We start from the raw sequence: 19327 nt of genomic DNA, 5'->3' as shown, positions 1-19327 counted from the left end.
CGTGTGTATGTCTTTCTGTCTGTCTGTCTGTCTGTCTGCCTGTCTGTCTGTCTTCCCAGGTAAGGATGGCTAAATGAGGAACAAAGACTAGAAAGAAAGAAGTCACCAAGGGCATTGACTTACATGTGTCTAGCATATGGATAGCATAAGCTAGCAAGAGTCTAGCCCATGCAGAGATAACTCTCATGCTGAACTGGAGAAAAAGACCCAAAACATGGACACATGGGCCTGTGAATTAATTCTATCTTATTTTAAAACCTAAGCCAGAGATGCCAGGCTGTCCCCTTGTAGCAAGCACAAGGGTGCCTAGGTCATACCGGGCAAACGCATGTGTATGGTTGATTAGCCACCTCTGGGCTCTGAGATAGGTAAGGAAAGCAAGCTCCTTGGAGAACCTAGTCACTCCCTTCTGCACTTCTCAGCCCTGTTTCCCAAGCTGCTGTGTATGATTCGGTCTTGAGGGTGGCCTCGTCTGCCTGCCTGAGAGAAACTTGCTGCCTAGTTCCAGAGAAGTGTGTCCCACAGATGATGCTTGCTTTGGTAGAAACTTGGCTGCAGTTGTTTTTACTCCTTCCATTAAAGTAAATGCTTTCCAAGATGGGCCTCATCCTCTCTGGCTGAGATGGGGAAGCACTGAAATTAGGTGTGTGGCCCCGAGCTGAGGATGAGACAGAAGTATGCAGGACTAGCCTTGGACACAGCACAGGCGTGGGCCAGGTGAGCACAGTGCAGCACAGGACAGCAGCACACAGTGGGGAAGGCTGAGTGGTCACAGCTCAGATGCGGGGGAGTGTGACCCTCTCCATCAGTGAGAATTATAAATGTATATTGATTGATGATCCTAAGGACAGGCATAGGGGAAGAAGACCGAAGCAGCCTACGACTGAGTTACAGCCCTCGAACACAGACAGGGAACAGGTACCATCCAGAGCCATCTTACAGAACTCCTCTGTATTCATGTTTCCTCACAGAGCTTGTGTGGTGGCATCATCCACAAAGAGCCACTAGCCACATCCACGCAAAGTTATCCTCGAAACCAGCCCTGCAAGCCAACAGCAGAACACTGCCCAAGGCTCCTTGCTTTGCTCAGACTTGCCAAGAAAAATCTCGGGCAATCTAACTTCCTAATTTCTAACAGCCAAGAAGCCAGCCTCCCACAAGTTTCCCGGAGAGTGTCACGGGGACTGGGGACCTCCTGTGTTGAGGGCTGTGTGGCCTCGGCTTCCTCTTCCTACCACCGTTGTACCCTTGGGATTCCCAGGGCTTCTGATACTTGTGAAAGCTGCAAACTCACCAAGTTCCCTCCAGCCCGTTATGAATGGGGGCTCTCAAGTGTTCGCCACTGATTAGACAACATTATTTCTATTATCCTACTGGGCTTCACACGAGGAGTCGAGGCACTTGCCTTGATTTGAAACTCGCAGACACCAGGAGAATTTGCTGATTGCTAATGAGAAAGCTAAGGTTTTGTTGGTGCCATCTGGGACCGTCTTGCTGTGGGCTGAGATTAGGCTGAGGAGCTCGACATAACACACTGTATTAAGCAGGCAGTGACTTTGTTATGGGCTCAGTATAACTTTTCATGCCTGCTGTACGCCGAGAGCCTAGTCCGAAACACCTTTTTTCCAGAATATGAAACACAATATCTCCACGCTCGTTGAATTATTTAAAAAGGGGCAATGTGGTTCGTAACTTTACATTTATGGCATACTTTTAAGCCACTTGACCCATATAAATATTGCTATGGAGTTGCCTTCAGTTATTAAATTCTTATTGCTTATAAAAGGGGCAACAGGAAGTGTCTAACCTACAGTCCTGGGTGTGGAAGGGCTAGGGAGGACACAGGAACCCAGGCAGGGGTGTAAGGGGGTGGGGAGGAGATTCAGAAAGCTAGTCAGTTTCAACTCTGTTCTCCTTTTTTCGAGCCTGTTTTTTTTTTTTTTTTTTTTTTTTTTTTGTATATTTTATTTTGATCCGAGTTCCAGGCAGCAGCTTATTTTACTTTAGTTCAAAGAATTACATACTGGCATGGCAAGTGACATCTCGCCTTTCTCCTAATTAAAATGGAACCCCACTCTTGAAAGACACTGGTTGAAAGAAAAAAAATTTTTTTTTAAATTTCAGCAACACAGCTGAGACCAGATAAAAACAGGACACCCACACTTATCAGGGTTCAAAGTCAAGTCTCCTCTCTGTGAAAGGGAGGCAAACTGTGGCCTCGTGGTTGGGCTTGTGTCCTCATCAATATGACTCCTGTCCTCCCCGCCTCTCCCTCCCAGGATGTACACTGGGCCCCCTGATTCAACACAGGTCCCCTGCTGGCATGCACCTTTTCCAAATGACAGTGTGACTGCAAGCACCTTAAGACACCTCCAAGCATTTGTACAGATTTTTTTTTAAAGAGCAAACCAAAACAAACCAGCATGTAGAATATGCACAGCAGCATGTAGAAGGCTGGGCTCCATCTCTGCCTGAAGAGTGCACAGTTAAGAAACAGCATTTGGCCACGGACAGCATGGAGCTGGAACAGACATACACGGGGCCCAAATGGTTGCCCAGACATGGTTATGATATTTAAAACATACTAAGAGCTTGGGTGGGTGAGCATGCACTTCTCTTACACATTAGGGACAGTTCCGACTATGCATTAACATGGCAGGTTTTCCTTGCCATTGCTTGGGGTCAAGTCTTTAAACCTGGAGGTTAAAGCTGTCAGCACAGGACCTTTTTCCTCCTGTCACTTTCCTCAGAGATGAAGGGAAAGATTTCCCTTAGCCTACAGCAAGCCCTCCACCACCATGTCCTGCAGGCATGGAAAGCATGAAGCCAGCCTGTGACCTTCCTTTTCAGTGACAGGGCAGGAATCCCAAGAGCAGTGGTTGCTTCCTCTGATATTTGGAAAAGTGTCATGTTTTCTTTACAGAGAAAACTGTCAGGTTGTTGTGGGCATAAAATACAACCCTTCCTGGGTTGTGATTTGCTTGTTTGCTACAAAATGTCACCTGGGCACATGACATGTTTTTATTTTGCTCACAGCCACACTATTTTAAGATAGTCAAGTGTTGCTGAAAGTCCAGCTGTCTCTGTCTTCCGGTCATTTTCTCTTCTTATGACAGACCTTGAACTTCATGGAGGGGAGGAATGCTGAGAAAAGAGTCAGGGGTTGGAGGATGGACTCATTGGCTAGAGTAAAGATGCTATGCAAACCCACCTTTCTTCTGTAGGTTGTTCTCTTTAGCAAACCTTATCGACAACGATGTGACTACTGATAACAAAAACAGGAGGACACACTGTGATGCTCAAAAGGCCACCAGAAGACACCCAAAGCAACCTCAGAGCCAGGCTGTGGCTCCTGAATGGGAACAGAGTGTTCTCCTACCTGTGCCTGTCATCTGCAACCTGCCAGGTTGGGTTTGCCTGCCCAACTTTAGCTTCTTATCCTGGATGATGCTTATTTATTGAGCTCCTCTATATTTCTGGGTACCACTTATGGAAGCATGCCGCAGGGGTTACGCTTAATAAATGGCAAGTAATCTAGGAGACACAAGAAATCCACAAAATACAATACCATGATTATTATTATTTTGTTTGTTTGTTTGTTTGTTTTGTTTTGTTTTGTTTTGGCTTGGTTTTGGTTTGGTTTGGTTTGGCTTTCCCCTTTTGTTCCTTCCAAGATCCAATATAAGAAAAATGTGTTCCTTTTTAAAGCCTTATGTCTTAGTTAACAGAAGTATAAACATTTAAAAAATGCCTTTCCCCCTTGTCTCAATTTAGCACATAAAATAAAGACAAGATGCCAATAATATCAAGGCATTTTGCCAGCCCTGCTGAATATCTGAGTATGGTGCCTATCCCAGACACTCTTCCAAGATACCATCACCAGTCTGCTATAGCTCTCAACCTCCTGGCTAAAAGATCAAGCAAGCATTCTGTCAGCAAGGTGAAAAATGCAGCAGAAGTGAAGCCTGGGGACATTTAGGCTGCATAAGGACTATTAGAGGAGGAGATAGAGTCAGCCCTACAGTGGGAATCAAGAGTAGACTGACTCCTCAATGGTGTTATCCAGGACTCTGCTCAGGTCGTCCCTGCCTGACACCAGCCTTTTCCCTCCTAGGATGCAGATGTGGGGGGGTGGAGGCACAAGGAACACTGGCTTACAAAGGTATTTGGTTTCTCTCTTAGCAGTTTGCATGATTTGAAAAATATGTCATGCAAACCAAAGTGCAGACTCCTTAATTGCCACTGAGTACGAAGGGTCTGCTGGGGACGCAGATGGAAGGTTCAGTGGCTCCACGGTCAGGGCAGAATTTGAGACCTGCTCTCGTTTTCATCAACTCTTTGTGCCAAATAATACTCTACTCTGAGAGAAAAACATTAATCACACACACACAAACACACACACACACACACACACACACACAAACACACACACACACACACACACACACACACACGAGGGGAGGAGAAGGAGGAGATATGTTTTGCCTTTCCCCAGGAATAGGGAATTAATTTCTTGTAGTCATATACAAACATTCTGGGGCTCCAGACACTTGTCTTTGAAGAGTCCGCCTCTGTATTTTGATAACTAGCCACTTCTGGCAGATTCCCACTCATTCCAAACTAGCAAGCACAAAGAAATGCAGTCTTTCTCTATAAAGGTTTGTTTCATCTTTTCTTGTCTGACTTCTTTGTGTTGTGCTTTCGGGTTTTTTGGCTTTTTTTTTTTTTTCTTCAGTTTATGTTGTCTTTTCTCCACCTGTGTCTGAACACAACTTCTGTCTCCTGAAGTCATACAGCTTGTTTACCTAGAAGCTAGGTGAATCTTTGGAAGGCAGCACGCCCACAATGTTACAGAGAGTGGTACCCTAGCCCTTCTGAGGGGCAACAGCAGCCTGATAGTTTGTTTCTGTGTCAGAACAATAGTGACAAGACAGCAGAAAGCGATGCTGAGCTTCTGAGCTCCGGGCATGATCCCGGGCAGAGGCATCTGCAAAGGGTCTGAGCAGGACTTTAGGGACACACACTCTTTATTCTGATGGTTCAGGAGTTAGAGACTTACAAAATTCTCTGTAGACACCTGACCCAGCACAAGGCTCTTGGAGCTGGACACAGTTTCCTGCATAGATTCTATATTCAATCTATTTGTTTTCCAATGGCTAAGCTAAATAGGAGAACCTAAAAGACAGACCCACTCTTCTCAATGTGGAATAATTTTACTGGAAAATAATTCTCCCCACTTGGAATTGAACTTTGAGCAGAGAGATGGCCCTTGACCCCTTTGCATAAATTTCAGGTTCGAACCCCAAGCCCAGACACACTCAGCCGAAAAATCACCCAAACAAAAGCAGTCTTTAGACATCCAGAGTAGCACGCTAGCCCAACTTAGTGGTTCATGTAAAAGCAGGAGCCTCATCTTCCAGTCATCTTACTGTAGCAATCTGAAATTTTCTGACAGAGCCAATGTTTTTGTCTAGTCACTATGTTACAGGCCCTGCTTTTCTCGTACTTCACTCCATAATTTAAAAAGAGAAAAAAAAGGTATAATAATAATTCCAAAAATTAAAATTATTTTTCCTTGAACATATTAAGACAAGCACCTAGCTTCTGATTGCACAACCGTATTTCCTTCCTCTTTATAATATATAGTACTGAAATTCCAAAGGTCTCTGGTACATTTCAGCTGTCGCCTCACGTCAAAACTATAGAGTTCAGCTATAAAAGAATATAATAAATTTAACCTGACCTAACTGGGGATTTTTTTTAAAAGCAGTCTTTTTTTTTTTTTTTTTTCTTATTCTGGTTGTTGTTAATTGTGTATCTTTGAGCTAAGGTCCCTATGCCCACCTACTGATTGTATTTTGTTTGTTTTGTTTTGTTTTGTTTTTTGTTGTTTGGTATTGCCAGTGTACAATTGTGAAATTACCAAGGCTTAAATGAGAGCACTCACAGGGACTTTGAAGTGAAGTGGAGCCTTGGTAGAAAACACAATGCTAAGGGAAACTTGAAACCGGCTTCTGAAAGGCAACTCCATGGCCAGAGAACCCAGATCTGTCCAGGGCCTCTGTCTTAGAGGCCGGCCCCAGGGAATCTTCTCCAAGTGGTCTTCAAGCTGCCCCTTGGCCTCCAGGCCCTTGGGCTCCAGCCACTGGCCGTTTTGCGCTCCTGCGTGGGTGGGTGTGCGTTTCGCACAGGGAAGCAAACTAGCGCACTCGGGTTCAAATGTAATCAATGTTTTTGTTTTGCAGCTTTGTAAAATGAGTCTTTGTTAGCCGAGCTCATGTTGTTTCTCCGACACCCAAAGAAATCCCTGGCATCAGAGTGCCCCCAAAAGGCAGCCGGGGAAATGAGCCGGGGCGCTCTGACCTTTAGCGAGACAGCTAAGGTTATGCACATAACATTTGCTTGTTTACTCTGCAAAATAAGCAACGAGTTGGAAACTCCGAGCCTCTGCCCGCGCGTCCACGCACTTAAAAACACAACAACACGAACCAGGCTGCCGGGCTTCCCAGCTCGGCTGTACAGCGGCTGTTATCTGCTTTGCTCGCTTCTAGCCCGATGCAACTTTAATAACAGGAGCCAAGACTGCTCAGAAAATCACAGCTGTAGCTGGAGGCCAAAAAAAAAAAAAAAAAAAAAAGAAAGAAAAAGAAAAAGAAAAAAGAAAAAAAAGAAAGAAAAAAAAAGAAAATAAAAAAAGAAAAGAAAGAAGAAAATCCACGAGAACGAGGCGCACCCCCCACCCAGATTCACCTAAGAGCAGGATGGCACTGGGTTGGAGGGGGCAAGGGCCACTCGATCAATAGCCGTAAAGGGCTGGTGGCCACTGGTCGTTTTGATGGATATGACTGTAAAAAAAAAAAAAATATTAAAAAAAAAAAGTCCAGATCGGTTCACAGTGGACCTCAAACCATGTCAGCTAAAACCAAAGAGACAAAAAGTGACAGCTGCGGAGAGTGCACTGCAGGCAGTCAACAGCGCCTGTGATTTATCGTTCCATCTGCCTTGCCGCTGTGAGGACAAGTTCCCCCTGATTTGGTTAAAATGAAAAGGACCTCAGAGAACGCAACGTGGGTTTTGAAAATGTGCAGAAACTTTTTTTTTTTAATTTCCTGATTTATGTCCCTTTTCCCTTTTTAGAAAGTCTGCCTGCCCAGGAGCTCAGCAGGAGTCGGGGGTATGGGGGTGTTGCACTTCCACCCTCCATTCCAGTGATGTTGGGGTGCAGGACATAATGTCCCAATCCTGGCCTCGATGGCACAGTGTGGAGACTGTAAGGACTATGGCTTGAAAGCCTCCAGGAGCTCTGAGAGGCTCTTAGACCCCAGATGCACCCAGTCCCAAAGGGACAGCAGGGCCACCAAAAGGAAATCCAGGGTTCTGAGTCTGGCTACACACTTTCTCCTCAGCTCTCCCAACCTGTGAATCCTTGGAAGGTCCTCCTTCTGCTGTCGGATTCTAATAAAAGTTTTATGCGGGTCAGCACATTTTCAACCAATTTCCCATGACAAGGCCTGTTGGTTTCGGTGGTGCGTGGATACTGGTGAGCTCTCCTGTCTCAGGGGCCCTGACCCCGGGCATGCACTTCCTGGCTGGGGGGTTTTAGGCCTCTCTTAGGTCCGACCTGGTGTCAAAAACTGGCCTGTCTTCTGTCTCAGGATGTTGGCTTTACCTCTCAAGTGTTTCCTGAATTTTTGAAAATTCTTTCTCTGGCTGCTTGTCCATTGTGGCTTAATGCTCAAAAAAATATTTACTTTTTTCTTTTAGTTTTGAGATAAAGAGGAGGGAGAGAGGAAGGGGGTGGTGAGAAGGAGGCAGGGGAGAGAGCGAGAGAGCAAGGCTTGGCAGCTACTGGATAGGAGAGCCTGCCTCCAGGGGCCAGTCTCACTCTTGGGCATGTTTCTGTCAGGCAAGGGTCAACATGTTTTACCTCTTTTTTCATTATTCAAAATAAGTACTGATGTTATGTTTTAGCTATTTAAAAGCCAGCTGCCTCGTTCATTTCAGAGACTTCTCCTGGTATGAGTGGATGTGGTAATAGCTGGTCTGTGTATCGTCTTTCACAAAATCTTGCCTTTCAGAGCCTCGGTCTTCAAATGATATCAATCAAAATTTATGCAATTCAGAATCCATATGTATAGGGTCCCAGTTCACCTCATTTAATGATAACTGTAAACCACATGTTGTGTACATGTCTAAAACACTTTTCTCCTTCTTGGCTGTGGTAACCCTAGGGGCGCTCGGCTGCGTGCAGCTTGCCCAACTGCACAGCATCAGACATTGATTAATACTTGGCAACAACGGAAATCTTGAATAATAAAATGGTGAATGAGGTAAATGCAAACTAATAAAACAAGGTGAGTGTCAATAATATTTGAAGATGTATGTTAATGTAAACAATCTAGCAAGACCTGAGAGGCTGGGAAAGGCAGCTAATACAGATGCTGCTCAGAATCGGCCCTTATTAAACTGCCTTAAAGTTGATCTGCACTCGAAAGCCGTGTGGTGACGTGTGGAAAATAAATGATTTGTACTGGCTGGGTTAAGGGGTGGAAGGGGACTTCGGCCCCTCACCCCTACCTGGCCAGCTCCAGAGGGGGCCTGTTGCTTCTGCCCTTGTGCTTGGAGCAGAGAGGGAGGAGGAGGGGGAGACTCCTAAAATGAGTCAGTTATTATCATGCCTAGGTGAGAGAAAAAAAATTAAAGTAGGATTTTAGAGACTTCATTTATATTAGCTTTGAGACCTGGTCATAGAAGGCTTGGAGTGATTTTTATTGTTGTTTTTGGTGTTGGTGGGTTGGATTTTTGTTTTGTTTTGCTTTTTCTTTTCTTTTCTTTCTTTCTTTCTTTTTTTTTTTTTTTTTGAGAAATACTTGGATAAGTGGTTCGGTGGGGCTCAGTTTATTGTGTTTGTCAGTTCCTTCAGATAAGCATCTCAGATTCATGAGAAGCCCGTTTCCACCCACACAGAGATGAACTCCTTAAATGAAGAAATCCTTTATCCGATCTATTTTTATCAAAAAAAAAAAAAAGCAAACTTGGTCACTGTTGGTAGTTGCGAAATGTGTTCGCCTCTGACAGGGCGCATTATTTACTTCAGGTTTAATATACGTTACAAATAAGATTTGCTTTCCTGGAAAGGCAGTAAACATTTGGCAAGGGGAGAGCCAAGCATTTTCCTTAATTTGTTTTGGCAAATCTGAAAAATGGAGGTCGTTACACACATTTCTGCATTCCAAAAGCAGAACAAGAAACACATATTTTAAGAAGATTGCAGTTATAATTAAACATAGCACAATGTGGTAAGGACCCAGAAGACACAGAGCTGTGCTGCATACCACCCTCAGGACTAGGACCGGGGGTAAAGGAACTGAAAATTCGAGATGCAGAATCTCCAAGCAATTCTTTTGGAAATCCTTTTCTTAAAAATCCAAGGGGACATCGGTTATCCAACGTGGAATGCAATGGGTCCCTTTTCCCTTGGAAGGGGGCATCCACCTGTGTGGATATTCGATTTTTTTTTTGGTCATGTGTTATTCAGGGTTTATATGGACATTGATGCTGAAAAATTAAGTACACGTTTGTTTTGATTAACTGTGATCAGTTCTTAAAACCACAAAGTGAAAACCTCAGCTCTCACCGGCCACATCTGTGTCTTCCTTCCCTGCCCGCCAAATGAGCCACGCCGAGGCAGGAAAGCTGTTGACAAATTAATACTTTAAGAAAATAAACTATGGTCTTGTTCAACACAGGGCAACTTTATCCTGATTAATTTGTGTTGGAGGCGCTCCAGCCCCCGTTTACAAAGCCCCGCAGTTTGTACAAATGTAATTTCCTAATATTTACAGGAGGAAAAGCCTCAGCGGTTAAGCTTCGCCTCCAGTGTGAGTTTTGTGGTTTGTAAAAAGACAATAAAAATACAGAGAGGTAATTGTAAGCACATTTGAAAAAGAAATGGAAAAAAAAAAAGAAGAAGGATTTTTTTCCCCTCCCTCTTCTCCTGCTTGCATAGCCCTATAAAAACAGGCTGTGTGTGCAGGGAACTGGTAGGAATGGACAGCCAGTGTACACGGAGCAAAGTCTTAAGTAACGGAACACCTAATACTTAATAACGTATCCGTGCAACTGAATATCGCTAACAAGCCCACAGAACACCCACGGTTGTTCTTAGCGTGACTCTTCCACATGCTGACACAATCCATCTCTGTTGGTCTGCACTGTCTTGTCGTTTTATGCTTTTATTTATATTGAATGTTAGGCACTTGTCTGATTTAATAAATGTAAGAGAAAAAGAAAAATGCAGTTGTAATGTGTTGCTTTGTTCTGAGAATATTAAAAAAATAACCTTTCGTTTTAATGAGATTTTTTTTTCCTTCATCAGTTTACACAATTTTCCAGATGTAAAATGAGCTTTTGGCTGTAAAATATTTTATCACATTGTCTTACACAATAAAGATTAGATGTTTTCTCTCTCTCTCAACTGCACCGCAATTATTTTTTAGTGTTTGCAAATCATAATATCATTTAAAAACCATATTTTACACCTCATCTAAAATACTTTTATAGCTGTATGATGAAAAAAATAACATCTATTTAACTAGTCTTTTTAAGTGGCTGTTATGTGCTTTAGTGCAATTTCTCAGGAAAAGGCACAGCTACGTAAACTTAGCTTTCCTTGAAAACAATTCTCCCAAGCAAGGTCTTTGCAAAACCCCCCCAGAATTTAATTCCCCAGACAGGGAAGCCCAGAGTGCCAGAGTGTAAAAATAGTAGCCCTGTCATTTCACATTCATTAAGTGTGAAACTTGGAAATTAATAATGTAAAAATATGCTTTTTAATTAGTCTTACATTCTGCCCAATGTACTTAAATGGGATCAGCGGTTCCCTAATGATTTTTTTCTTAATAAAGTATTAGCCTGTGATGCGCTGAGGTTGACAGGTATGATAAACTGGAAAGTACTTTTGGAGGCGTATGAATGATACCAAAATAGTACTCGCCCATTTAAATGTAATTAACATCAGGGAGCAATATTACAAGAGAAGCCTGCACGATTTTTATTTCTTTTTTTTTTCATTTCTTACTTTATGAGTGGTTTGATGATTGCAGTAGTGATTTTATAATTTAATTACCTTTGCTGAAAGCTAAGCTTCCACTTATAGCAGGTCAACAGGATCATAAAGCAGACTTCAAAAATATTAAAAAGAAAGTAAATCCCATTAGATGGGCTTTCTACATGTCGTGTGCACACACTTATGCCTGGGTAAGGCAACAGTCTTGTCTGAATGTGTGTGAGCAAGTGTGTATGTGTGTGTGCAAGCACATATAGATCTATGACTTTACAGAGAGGCTACATAGATTGACGGACGGAGTATGTGAGATTTCCACAGGCTGCCTCAGAAAGTCCTTCCTGTGTGGCGATGGGTTAGAGCCACTGGAGGGGACTCCTGCCACTCAGAGGAGTCAGTAACGTCAGGAATCCCTAACTACTTCAATTTGGCAAAAGACAAAAGGTGACCCCCAAAGTATTTTGATCAACTCATCAAATGAAAAGTTATCACTGAATAAAAAAAACTCAAATCAAGTGTTGTTAGGTTACCTTTGGTTGAATGTTCACATCTCCAGAAGATATTGACAGTGCTGGATCTGGAGTAAGCAGAAAACAGATTTCTTATCTCCTCAACACACATTGATTGTCTATGAGACAAATTCTAGGGCTTCCTCTCAGCTTTGTGTTAGTTGAGTCCCAGATGATGGTTACTTTCAACTCAGTAAACATGGAAAGGGAGACATGGTGTGCAACCTGTGATAACAGCCAAGGAAGTCATGAATGCCTCTCTTCCAAGGAGGTTGGGCTGTGAACAGGTTCTAGACTTTGTCTTGGATAAGCCCCGGGAGTCTGTAGGAGGCTCCATGGTCTATGTCTTAGAAACCACCCTGGTGGCTGTAGATGAATTAGCAGCTGAAAAGCCCTAGTGTCTGCCATGGAACCTATGCTCCGGATCCTAACAGAGCTTCCAAAGACTCTCTCTCTTTTTAAATTTATTCAAGGAGAAAGAAGATAACAACTTCATGGGCTCTTACTTAGGAGCAGGGAAATACCTTTTTAAAGCACTCATTACTTTGTGTCTTCATCTCTTCAACTAGAGTACAAAAAACTGGCTGTTGTTGGTGGCTGTGGGAACTAGCTCACTGATTGACAGCCCTATCCCCATTTGCTGACATGTAGCCTGACTTACTCCAAATCTGCATTAAACTGTCCTTGTCTGTTTGCCCTTTTCAAGAAATGGCATCTCCTTTTTCCAGCAGAGATGTAGTTCCTTAAAAGAAAACATAGAAATTATTTGAAAAATACTTAATTTTTTTTCGATAGGCTATCTTCTATGTACTTTAAACAGTTTTACCAGTTATCGATCACTTTCTCTTGTTACAACAGTAGTTCTCAGCTTTCCTAATGCTGCTACCTTTTAATACAGTTTTTCATGTTTTGATGAGCCCAACCATAAAATTATTTTTGTTGCTGCTTCATAACTGTAATTTTTGTACTATTTGAATCGTAATGTCAACACCTGTGTTTTCTGATAGCCTTAGGCGACCCCTGTGAAAGGATCCTTACAGGGATCCCAACCTACAGGTTGAGAGCCCATGTGTTACAAGAAAGGAAGATTTATAAAGAGAACCAATTTTCATCTTTCTTTAAAATCCAGTTGAACAAAATCTCAATTATAGGCTCTAGAAGAACAGGCTACGGTCTTTTCACATCAAATACAAGCAAGATGGGGGTGGGATATTGAATTTCTAGCTCCCTTTGGAATCTCATTCTTAATTTTAGAATGCTGCTCTATCCACATGCTCAGAAGAAGTACTGCAGGACACAAAAATTGAAGCCTATCTCGGTTTCTCTGACTGGGAAAGACCTCAGCACCACTTTGGCTCCAACCTGATGTCTTGGTGGTTTTCTAACACCAAACAGAGTCATCTTGTTCAGCTTTTCCTCTTTCACAGACTACCCTGGAAGGCCACTGATGAAATAAAGCTGCCAAAACTCCCAGCCACTTGTGGGCAGGGTAAAGAGTAGGGGGAGATAGTCTTTGAAAGTCTTTGCCAAGCAAATGCTTGGCTTCCATCTTTAATCAACCAATAAATTAATTAATCAATTAGTGTGTGGGAGGAGGGGTGTACATGGGCCACAGTCTGTGTGTGGAGGTCAGAGGACAACTTACAGGAATTGGTTCTCCCCTTCCACCATGTGGGTTCTGGGGATTGAACTCAGGTTACCAGACTTTGAAACAAGCACCTTCATTGGCCTATGTCTGGGTTTATAAGCTCCTCAGAGTAGACCCTGGGCTTTCACCTCTGGGTCTGTTTCTGGAGTTTATTTTAAGATGTCCTCCATGGTTGGTAATTAAGTCTACTTAACATCAAGAATTATGGCCAATATCATAGACTTCCCTAATGCTACAGCAGGAGGTTTTTTTTTTTTTTTTTCTGTTGCTATATTAATCTACTTTTGTTGGAGAAACATACCAAAGTGACAGCTCACAGACTGAACCAGTGCTCACTTTAATTATATTCACAGTTTCACAAAGAATCATGCCAAAATGAATGCATAAATCTATTTATATGTTTTTAATAAAATCTCACTAAACCTGAACCTTTTAGATCATTAATGGGAAACAACACTTATTAAAAATTCTCTGTAATTACACTCCTCATCAAAATAAAACAAAGTTATATACCCAAGATTATTTCAAAATATAGATTCTCAAAATAACATGATGGACATCCATGAAGACTTTATTTATGGAAGTTGTTTGCCAATATCGTTCATAAAAAAGGAAATGGGTCAGAGAGTTCAGGAAAATACCCAAAGGTTTGAACCCTCTAAAAGATGCTTAAAAGAAACAATGCTTGGCACAAACTGAGAAGATAACAGAGGCACCACAACCCTGAAGCCTCCTTGGGAATGCTGCATGTGGGTCAGCAGCTAAAGGTCCTCAGCTTGTAACATACAGAGCACCATACAGAGACCATTGAACAGTCTGGGCTGGGAAGCATTTTTAACTATCCTGTCTCACTAAGTATGTGTTGATATCCTTGGATGGAGCATGAAGAACATAAGGGCAATGATCTAGGTATGGTAGTTGTTCTATGACCTTATGATAAGGTGGGGTTACAGAACCAACGACTATGGCTAAGAAATGCTACACACAGAAGAAATGGAAGGTAAACTCATGAGTTTACTTGCTGTGGGTTCTCTTGATTCACCTGTTCTCTGTTTTTTCTTTCCCACTTTACCCCTCCCTCCCATCCCTTTTTGTTCACCTTTTTTCCCCCTAATTCTCAACTCCAGATGTGAAGTTCAGGTGTCATTATTATGTGGAATGTAGCTTCACTCTTTTTGGAAAATGTGGCTCAGGCTATGATCTTCAGGATAATTAATTTCTGTATTAAATAAAGGTCTCACGAAGGAAGTTTCACTTCAGCAAGGACAACCAGGTGTCTCTTAAATTGCTTTGATGGCTTCCACGTCCGGACAACTGTCCCTGGAAACTTTAATATTAGACTGTGGTCACAAGGGTCCCTGTATGGATGGACAGTCCACATATCACAGAAGACTTCTGAGTTAGCCATCTCCCAAAGACAACACCAGCTGTCCGTGGAACACTATTCCCCAAACCACCAAGAGTGAAGCCCCATGTGTTCACTCCCTGCCTGGTCTCACCCAGAGGCTGCTCCAGTCACTAGGCTGTGACAGTCCAAAAGTGCACCTTCTTCCTTCTTTGGGTCTATTAAGGAATATAGTTTGCTTAAGTGTGAAATGAAATCAGTGACATAAATGGAGACTTCAAGACAAGTCACTGAACACAGATGGACACAACCATAATGTGTACCAAGAGAATCCAAAGACCTGGTTCTGGAGCCACAAGAGTCCCCGATCCCAAATAGTCGGGCAGAGGACATTGGGATAGGGACATGCTTCCTCCCCTAACAGGTTCTCTTAATGGCAGATCCATGCAGTGGCGTTTGTGTAGGGGCCATGGGGACTGCTTATTTACCGACTGGATGAAAGAACATGCTGCAGGGGTGGGAACTTGGGACTAAGGGACCTGGGATAGCCACTGCCACGTGTGTAAAGTACAAACTATAGCAAATTTGAGGCACATGCCACTTCAAATATACAACTACTCTAAAGCCTTTCTGCAGCTCCCCCTCCAAACAGCAGCTGATTCAATTAAGGTTCATCTAGCTAAGTGTATATTAATAAGTTGATACGTGCAAATCTGAGTGTGTACTTGCATGTGTCCAGACTGTTTACTAGCTTTCTCTAGCACAGAGAGTGTCTTTCTAGGCACGTCTTGGCAGTGAGTGTTCTTAGTCCTGGTTCCTTCAGCCCTCATTGTGTCCAGTGTACAACCCTACTCTAAACGTAAGTAGTGTGGACTCAGGAATGCCCTGCTTTACCCACTAGGCTTGGAGAAGGCATTTCTGAGCCAGCACTACGTAAAACAGTAAACCTCATGCTGAGAGGTGAGTGGCAAGGGGGTGTCCTTTCATTTAGGATCCTAAATATTTATGCTTATAGTCTATTGACGGGCTTCCAGCTCAGGCCCTGCAATTGTCCTGCTAGTTGCTTTTAGATGTAGAATGTGAACAAAACGATCAGGGTCTGCCATGTCTATGGAATGTCCCCTGCTTAGTAACCTGCAGCTCTGTCAGAACCAGACAAGAGGGGACAGGACAACTAGATGCAGGCTGTCGATGAGAACCAGGTCCAGTTAAATATTGCCAATAGAAATGACACTTGGCAATTTGGGCAGAATGTACCTGACACACTTCCCAGCCAAATTGGGACTCCATATTCTTTGATCAGGCATGCTGGGCTTGGTACTACATCACTGGAATAAAACCTCCTGTATGGCAGCAACAAGTGATGGTGAATGATGCCAAAAGAGGGGAACCTGAGGGCTATGGGGCTCACCTCTGGGGAGTCTTCATTCTGGGAAGGGGTGGGAACATCAATCTGATTGCCTCTTGTGGGGCCTCTCAGGAAGTTTGTCAATATCTACCTTCCCACGGCTGGTAGGGGTCGATGAGTGTGATGGTTTATATATGCTCAGCCCAGGGAGTGGCACTTTTAGAAGGTATGATCTGTTAAAGTAGGTGTGGTCTTGTTGGAATGTGTCACTGTGGGTATGGGCTTTAAAACCCTAGCTTCATCCCAGCTGCTTGGAAGTCAGTCTTCTGCCAGCAGCCTTCAGATGAAGATGTAGAACTCTCAGCTCTGCCTGCACCATGCCTGCCTGGACGATACCATGTTCCCACCTTGATGATACTGGACTGAACCTCTAAACTTGTAAGCCAGCCCCAATTAAATGCTGTCCTTCTAAGAGTTGCCTTGGTCAAGGTGTCTGTTCACAGCAGTAAAACTGTCACTAAGACAGCAAGCATCAACTTTCCCTCTTTTTTAGACAAAGACATCCTTTTGGGCTCAGGAGCTCATTCTGCTGAGCGAGCAGAGTGAACCAAGTGTCTGTTCCTTGGCATCCTTCAAGGTTTTCATTATTGACACTATTGACTTGGCAGGCTGGGGAATCCTGAGTTCCTATGTCTCCAAAGCCTTGCCAGACCTTTCAACTCGCCTCCGTAAGAACAAGGACTGGACCTGTACTGTAAACCCCATAAGGCTACCAAGAGGAAGGGGGAGGGGGGAGCACCGCACAGATCTTTCCTATTTCTTAACTAGACACTTCCACTAACAAACAGCAGATGGGGCTGCCAAAACCATTACATTAAAAACATAGGAGGAGGAGAGCCTTTTAACCAAAAAAAAATTCCATTCAGAACAATTTCAAAATATAAGCAGGTCTCTTCTTTGTACTGTAAGGTGTCAGTAGGCATAGTCTCTACTGGAAATCATCAGAGAGGATCCTGCCTATAAACATGAGATAATAAAAAAAGAAATGCTAAGTCACTTTCTAGCATTGGTGCAGTAGATTAGATACTTCCCATCCTACTTCTCCCATGCATGTTCTGATCATTTTGAAAAGGACAAAATAATTATCTGTTATTGCCTCAGTCACAACAGCCGCACCCACCGGATAGCACGGAGCTGAGAAGCAACAAGCTAGAGTCTGCTCCCTCTGCCCCCCCTTGAAAGCAAGCATGGCACACACATTCAAGCATGCAAATTACTTTTCCTTGGATTTGTTAACCTCCATCATTGCAGTCTGACGAAATTCATGTGTCAAGCTTCGGGCCAGGCATGAACTTGTGTGAAAATGAAGGTCAAACCGAAGGACAGAGTGGGGATTGGTCAAGTGAGTGTCTCATTGAAAGAGCACACACATCAAACCAGGAAATCAATTTCTCCCACTTGACTTGCAAGCCAAGAATACAGTGCTGGGGGGCGGGGTTCTCTGGGGAACTAGAGCCAGCCAGGTCCAGAGTGGCCTCTGCATCTGTGTTGTGCCTTCTGAGGCTCACCTGCTTGCGAGGTTCTCTCTCTCTCTCTCTCTCTCTCTCTCTCTCTCTCTCTCTCTCTCTCTCTCTCTCTCTCTCTCTCTGACACCCACGAGGGTGCATCTGGAGGGAGAGAGGAGCAAGGGGCAGATGGACAGCTGTCACTTCTGGATGAGTTCAGGCCACAAGTGTGTCTGTGGCTTGGAAGCTGCCTGGACTGGCTAGGAAATGGGGTACTTGTGATAACCCAGACAAGGAAGGAGGAAGCTCTCCCTCTGCTGGTATGAAGACCTGGACCGCCAGATGAGAGCTGCAAGTTCCTGCTTGTGATATAGATTGGAACAATTAACAAGTATAAGTTATTTCAAAATAAGCTTAAATCTGCATTTTATGTGTGCAAGTTCCCAGCTGTAATGGGATTATGATGTCAGCAAAGGGCGAGCGGACTCTAGCACAGCTGCAGTGGGCGAGGGAGGGAGTCAGTCAACAGCTGTTAAAATAGAGAAAGGATGGTGATTAATTCTTATTATGTGTTTGAAGATTTCACAACGAGTTCAAGACCCAAGCCTTCCCCGGAGGCATGGAGTGGGGGAGTTTAAGCAGTCTAGTTTGTGGGATCTCCAAGCCACTAGTTTTGTTGTTTGTTTTGTAATTTTATTCTGCAATTTTTCCTCATCTCAGAATCTTAGAATGGCTGGGAGCTCACAATCAAAAAATCCAGTGAAGAATAGATTATTGGCCCCATTTCTTTGAGTCTTCTCTTCTTTCTGGAGACCTTGCTAACAGTTCCAGGAGTGTGATGGTTCATGCAGAGTCCATGGGCTGCCTGGATGGGTGCTCTGAGACAAGGTTACATCAATTCCTGGTAAATAACCAGAAAAAAAAAAAACCAAAAACTCAAAGACACCCTTTTAAACATCCCTCAAATCTACTTTGGGTTGTATCTCCAACCAGGTGATGCATTGTTTGCCTCGGGTCAGGTCTTAGTATGGTTACGATGCCAATTCATTTCTGAGGCTTAGTGTAGCTTTAATTTCTGCACAAGGTGGTCTGTTTCCCTATAGCTTTGCCCCAAGGTTGGGTGTCCTGTTCTCAAGAAGCAGGAGAAAAAAGTCTCTATGATACTACAGATGAGTGGGATTGGAATGTATGATGTAAATCCATAAAGAATCAATAAAAAGATTTTTAAGTATATACAATGTAGCTAAGAGAATGTTCAACTTAAATGGGACATAATTAAAATGACACGAAAGTAAACCAAAGAGAAAAGAGAAAAAGATCTTGTGGACTTTTATACTAAAAGCGTTGTGAGTTCCAAACTGGCTGCCCAGCCCTAAAGTCAGAGTGAGGAAGGTCAAGGCCAGCAGTTACTTACCTGGAGGTGCTGGGAAGGCTCCGTATTTGTTTGTAAAAATCTCTTCATCAATTCGAATGCTGCAAGTGTTCAAGAAAATAGCTGTCCCTGTGCCTAAGAGGGCTGAACATCTCCTGGGGGGTTTCTAAGGGCCGGCTCCTACAGTTGGCACAACTTAGCATCTGAGGAAGTTTGTATTGGGGGGATGTGTAAGTTGAACTAAAAAAAAAAAAAAAAAAAAAAACCTGGGAAGAGAAATAAACCTCACAGGAGCAGTGATTCAAATTGTAAGAGACAATGAGCAGAGGCTCAGAATTTACTGGAACACAGCTCAAAATCCTGACCGTAGAATTAAGGAAGCGGTCTGGTCCTGTTCTCTGATCGGACCTATTATTTCTATTTTCTTGCATTTGCATTTTGTACATAATGGTGCTTTCCTCCACGCAGGTCAGAAGGCAGACAGGCCAAATGTAAATGAAGCAGAATAATGCCTGCACCGATTTCATTTCAGGCG

General features: G+C 43.3%; 1 long non-coding RNA gene across 1 annotated transcript in view; it reads right to left on the bottom strand.

Annotated features, from left to right (window-relative positions):
• The window catches only part of Gm51502 (predicted gene, 51502), a 67909-nt gene extending 48912 nt beyond the window's left edge, over nt 1-18997 (bottom strand). The window contains exon 1 of the long non-coding RNA NR_169162.1: nt 18835-18997. This is a non-coding gene — a long non-coding RNA (predicted gene, 51502). The remainder of the gene's footprint in view (nt 1-18834) is intronic.
• Between the last annotated feature and the right edge of the window lie 330 nt (nt 18998-19327).

The sequence above is a fragment of the Mus musculus genome, chromosome 7 (genome assembly GCF_000001635.26).
Source record: "Mus musculus strain C57BL/6J chromosome 7, GRCm38.p6 C57BL/6J".
Lineage (NCBI taxonomy): Eukaryota > Metazoa > Chordata > Mammalia > Rodentia > Muridae > Mus > Mus musculus.
The sequence above is the reverse complement of the archived record's forward strand: the minus strand, read 5'-3'. Positions and strand labels throughout refer to the sequence as shown.